This window comes from Equus quagga, chromosome 21 (assembly GCF_021613505.1).
Source record: "Equus quagga isolate Etosha38 chromosome 21, UCLA_HA_Equagga_1.0, whole genome shotgun sequence".
NCBI lineage: Eukaryota > Metazoa > Chordata > Mammalia > Perissodactyla > Equidae > Equus > Equus quagga.
In genome coordinates, this window is record NC_060287.1 from 33884012 (window position 1) to 33889970 (window position 5959).

The following is a 5959-nucleotide window of genomic DNA, read 5'->3' on the forward strand; positions in this document are numbered from 1 at the left end:
CCCTTAAGGAGAGCTTTCAGATGACTGTTGTGGCTGCAGAGGGAAGGACAGGAAGGAGGGAGACCATAATGGGCAATGTTGATGACAGCCAGCACTGATTGATGTCCTATGTGCCCGGCACACTTATAAGTGTTTACATGAAGTACAGGTACGCAACGAAACACGTACCATTATGATCCTCATTTTAACCACAAAGAAACTAAAACAAAGAGAGAATAAGTAACCAGAACTCCAACCAGGCCATCTGGCTGCAAAGCCACACATTTAACAACTACCCAAAACTGTGTTATGGGTAGACCAGATGGGCAGCTATTTCGGTAATCTAAGTTGGGTGGCAGCAATGGAGCTCAGGAGAAGTGGATGTATTTTGAAGATACGTAGGAGACTAAAAGACAAGATAGAATTCAGTTATAGATTGGTCACAGGGACGTGGGGGAGATGGTCTCAGGGACAGGTTGGTGCGGAAGTGACAGAAGGGGTGCCACTCACTGAGATGTGGGACACTGGAGGATAACCACGGTTGCTGTGTTCTGGAGCTAAGGCAGGAGGCAGGGGACAATGTGAGTCCACTTGGACCTACAGAGTACTGAGGTGCTGTAGTGACATATTCGGTCGTATCAAATTCTTATAAAGGGACATAGTTCTATCCTCCTGCAAGATTGCAGCTCCTTCTGCTTGGTTATGATCCATCTGGCATATTTATTTATTTAACATAATATATTTAGGGGTGGAGGCCATTACCTCGCTTAAAGTCTCTTTCTGGAGGCAAGTGCATCTCCCATGCCTCATCAGCTGGATGTCAGCACCAGATCATCCCATCAAGCATGGAAGCATCTACATAACGAGGGCACAGGTGAGTATGCGGGAGGCTGAAGAACATAGATTTTGAGCCAGATTCTGTATTAGTCTGCTCATACTGCCATAACAAAATTCCAAAGGTTGGATGGCTTAAACAACAGAAATTGATTTTCTCATGGTTCTAGAGGCCAGAAGTCCAAAGTCAAGGTGTCTCCACAGTTGGTTTCTGGTTAGGACTCTCTTTCTCGCTTGTAGACAGCTGCCTTCTCAATGTGTCCTGACATGGACGCTTTTCTATGTGTACCATAGAAGGAGAAAGATCCCTGGTGTCTCTTCCTCTTCTTAGAAGGACACTAATGCTATTGGGTTAGGGCCCCACCCCCACGGCCTCATTTAACCTTAATTACCTCCTTCAAGACTCTCTCTTCACATACAGTCACACTGAGAGTTAGACTTCAACATACAAATTTGGGGGGGGGGGACAGAATTGGGTGCATAACAGATTCCAAGCCCTACCATTTGTGAGTTGCAAGATTACATTCTTGCACAATTTGTTCATCTTTCTAAATCTCAGTTTTTCTATCTGTAAAATATGGTTACTGAGAGGATTGAATGAGATAATATACATAAGAGATAGATGGTTCTAGAACCTGACATGCAGCAGTCAAGCAATGGTAGCAATGATTATCTCGAGTGGCCATCATAGTAGATGATCACTCTTGGGTTGTTATTCGTTTCAGACCCTGGATCCATGGAACCATAGGAATCCCCTCCCAACACCTCCTGTCCTTACTTGTTTAATCCTGTGGCCTGTCTTCAAGAGTAGCAGCCATGAGCCGTGGGGACGGTTCTGAGACATCTTCCCAGACAGGATTGCTCATCATCTCAAAGATGTTTTGTCCCTGTTCAGCCACAACAATGTTTGCCATTTGCTTCCTTTAAAGGAAGCCCCACCTATGAAGTCTGCTTAGTGACAGCAAGAGGCGAGGGGGGAGGGAAAGGAGCTTATTTGAAGAGAATCCCAGAAACTGAAAGGTAACTTTTTCCCCGTGAACAATGGATGGAGAAATTCCCTTTGCAATGAATCCTCTTTCCTCACAGTCGGTCCTCCGGGGAACATGTCAGCACCTTCTGGGACCCCGGAGGAGTCTTTTCTTGAGAAAGAAGCAGCGGTGGTGCTTTGCCTCCATTTAGGAGTTTTCTTTGCTGAGCCTCCCAAAATTTAACCAGTCTTAGAAAGCGGTGGATCCCATGTGTGGCCTCTCACAAGGTGACAGAACAGGGGACTGAGTCGCATTTTATTGCTGCCTAGGGTACTAGAGACCTCTCACCTTGAGAGTAGGACAGGAAATGGGGCAACTGAGACCCTGATTTCATAGTCTGATGGCTTGAAGGAAAGAGAGATTTCTAGATAATGCCAGATCCTAGGAGGGAAAGTGTCTCTGCTTATGAAACCTTGGGGGGCACAACCATGCTTGATTTGGAGATGGCATTTTGGGGCAGAGGGAGACTTCTACAGACAAATCTCTGTCTTCTCTGCAGTCCAGGGCACCAGCAACCCTCAAGGGAGTGTGCTGTGTCTTTGCTAAGATGCCTCAAGATTCTGCCACTGTCTGCATTAGAAACAAGCAGCTAAGTTTCCCAGGTTTGTCACCAACTGCACCCAAGAGGGAGAAAGAATTCATGAGCACGGTTTTTTAAAAACAATAGTGTTCTTACGAGAAAAGAGAAAGAAAACTAAACTTACACTTTTGTGTGTACCAGGAGAAAGAAGAAAAAGAAAAACAACCATGCACCTGACCCGTAGCTACCCTTTTTCAGGATGAGAGGCTCACATCCGGAATATCACAGTTGGGGCTTCATAAGGCACCCCTGCACCCCTGTTTCCTGGAATCTACTGAGAGAAAATGGCAGACCAGCCAAGATATTTGACTGAGGTTTGTTAAGAAAACATATTCTCGGTTTGGGCTGTTTTCTAAGAGGAGGGTCGGAGAGTTGTGGTTTAAGTAAGAAAATTGTTTTTGGACAGTGATGGAAATAATGACTCTCTTCACTGCCCCGCGTGTCTCTGGCTATAGTTACAGGAGGCAAAGCGGAACAGTGTCTGCGAATTACCTGGGGACCGCGGGCAGGGTGGACAACCGATGGAGAAGGCTGGAGCCAAGAAAACACCATTATGCGTCGGTGATCAGGGTAATTCCGTAGCTGGAGCAAGCATTTATGACTTGGGGAAGGTGGGAAGGCTCTGATTTCTGGAGCCTGGCTAGACTTTGAGAGGAAATAAGAGAATCTACTTCCTCTGATTTGCTGCCCACACTCCCCAGAGGAGAACGTAGCTCAGGTCTCTGATGTTTGCCCACAGTGAACCTTGAAGGATTTATTTCATGCTCTTTTAATAAGGTCAGTCTATTACCTGTCAACTAAAGTCTAAATTGTTTGACTTGACCTTGAAGATGGTTTTGGGCAGCTACAGTTCATAGCGTAAAAGCATGAACAGTTTCCATAGCTCTGAATCAACCCAATAAGTAATGGTAACAATTCTGAAATGCACATCATTTTAGTTGTTGACCATCAGAATTTCTTTTTTCTCCCTGGTGTCTCTTTGCGGTTACGCTTTGTGGTGTCATGTGTCTGCTACCCTCTATTTATTTGGAGAAAGATAACTTAGGGCATGTTATGTTTGCTTGTATATTTTGGGGTAAAGACTCAAGAATTCTACCTAACTACTTTCATTAATCAGTGGGAGATGCTAAATTCCTGGCGATCATGAAGCTCAAATGGTCAGGATGAGTCATTCACACATAGTCACCTGCTCGATAATTCATTCATCCTCTCAGCCTGTTAACAGGTATCCTGTACATGTAGGATGCCTGGCGCTGGGCTGGGTTCCGGGCATGGAGAGATGAGCGAGGCTCCACCCCTGAATACAAAGAGCTTTCCAGCTACACAGTCATTCCCTGAACACCATGGGAAGTCAGAGGAGGGAGCGGTTACTTCTCAGTGAAGTCCCCAGAGAGGCAGAATATTGATGTTGGGCCTGGAAGGATGGGAAAGACTTTGGCAGGAAGAAATAAAGGATTAAGGAGTTCTGGGTAGACGATTTTCCAAGTGTGAGCAATCTGGGGGCGCCAGAATGGAGGAAAATGGAGTGGCTACCACGGTGGCTGCCTGGAAGACGCAGAATGGAGTTCCGTGTGGGGAATGCCTTGATGGCAAAACACAGAGGATGTTCAGAAGAGAGGAGTTTGGGCGGGTTTTGGTAGCAGCTGGGAACCACAGAAAATGTGTGAGTGGGGGCAGGAAAAAATAAAGGATCTGGGGAGAAAGTTCAGTCTGCTGTCAGCATGAAGAACGGATTACAGAGGTGGATTAGAAACGGGGCTAGGAGACAGGAGACGCGGGCTGGAGTAGTGAGTGCAACAGCGGGGCATGGGCGGGGGAAAGAGGAGGTGGCTAGGAGGAAGGTACTCCAGACTAGGAATCCAAATGTGTGGGCTTAGTCTCGGCCCTACACTTGGCAGCTGTGCGACCAAGATTTAATTTCCTGGCCTCCAGTTCCTCCAGAGTGAGGAGACGAGTCTGAGGGAACCCGAACACCCTCACAGCAGCACCTTCTGTGAGTCTCCTGAGATGCTGTTGGGAAGAGAGTTTGACTAGCTCAGAGAAGAGAAACTTCTAGAATGGGAGATGACCTTGGTGATGGTGGTTCTGCAACTTCGGTGTAGGTCAAATCACTTGAGCAGTTTGTCAAGAGGGGGGTCAGCCCAGGACCCAGCTGGGGAAATGCAGATGCAGCCTGGGGTTTCTTTTGTCATTGCACAACACTTTGTGAAACCCTAATCTCACATCTGGAGTGTTGTCCAGCCCTCTCAGATGGGCTGAATCTGAAGCTAGTGGGGCTGAGTCGGTGTCCAGGCTGAAAGGGACACTGCCTCTCCCCCACCGTCTAGTGAGGGGGTTCCCAACAAGATGGCGGCCACTTCCCTGTCTCTCCCTTCCCACTTGTCTTGAACCATCTTCCCAGAACTAGACAACAGCCTGTTGAGCTCAAAGGAGACCCAAGCTGCCAAGCTGCCAATTTCAGAGCAGCTGGTTTGAGGTGCCACAGGGCCGGCTGTCCTGGTGCCACCAGCTGGTCGTGCTGGCCAGTCCTCCTCACAGTTAGTCAGCAGGTGGGCTCAGTCAGCGCAGGTCACTTGATCCTGTGACACTCCCAGGTGCCTTGCCATCACCCAGCAGCAGCATCTGGGAGCTTGCTGAAAATGCAGAATCTCGGGCTCACCCCAGACCCACGACTCAGAGTCTGTACGTTAACAAGATCCTGAAGTGGTTTATTTGTGTGCACACTAAAATCCGAGAAGCTCTGGTCTCTGCCTCCTCGCTGGCTGTAAACAGTCCTCCCCCACCCCACCCCCAGGGTAAAGAAAGAAGGGGGGGGCAAGAGGAGGGGAGGAGGGTGGACGAGAGGAGGGAATCTAGACTAGAATGGGAGGGAAGGTAATGGGGGAGGGGGGAAGAAAGAAGGAAGAACGGAGGATGGTTGGTTGGGAGGAAAGGACGCATGGAGGGAGGGGGGAAGGGAGGGGGAGAGAGAGAATTGCTAGACCTAGCCTCTTAATTTCAGTCGGCCACGGGACACACCTTTTCTTCTTCTCTCCCTTTGTCCACATATAAGCTTCGATCATGTAAAGCAGGACCAGAGGGTGGGGAATTTCAGAACCTTGAAACACAAGACGTGTTCCGTTTGTCTTCTGCTTCCTAAAAAGGAAAGCCTTCTCCTCCGTTCCTGTAAGCTACGTGGATTACCGGTGAGGCCTCACCCAGCAATCCGGAGCAGGAAGTACACAAAACCCCAGAGGTCGCCTGCACACAACTAACTGAAACCCTCAATTCAGCGGATTGGCTTCCACCTTCAAGAGAAAAGCAAATACTAAGAAAATCAGTTCCCCCCTGGCACTGACCCTCTTTTCTTTCTGTAATAGTCAGAGCACCCTGGCGGCACAGCGCACAGGCACGGACACCTGCTGCAGCCTTGGGGCAGGGCGGCGCAGCGGACAGGCGGTTGGCACAGCATCAGGGTCTCCATGCCAGCACCACCACGCACAGGCTGTCAGCTTGGCGAGCTACCCCCACTCTCAGAGTCTTGATTTCTTGGCTACGC

The 5959-nt window shown here is 48.7% G+C and overlaps 1 long non-coding RNA gene across 1 annotated transcript; it reads left to right on the plus strand.

Moving 5' to 3' along the window:
• The first annotated feature begins 741 nt into the window (after window positions 1-741).
• Window positions 742-2647, plus strand: LOC124231318 (uncharacterized). The gene is made up of 3 exons (XR_006886489.1): window positions 742-853; window positions 2341-2443; window positions 2563-2647. It is a non-coding gene; the product is annotated as an uncharacterized LOC124231318 (long non-coding RNA).
• Window positions 2648-5959: the final 3312 nt, after the last annotated feature.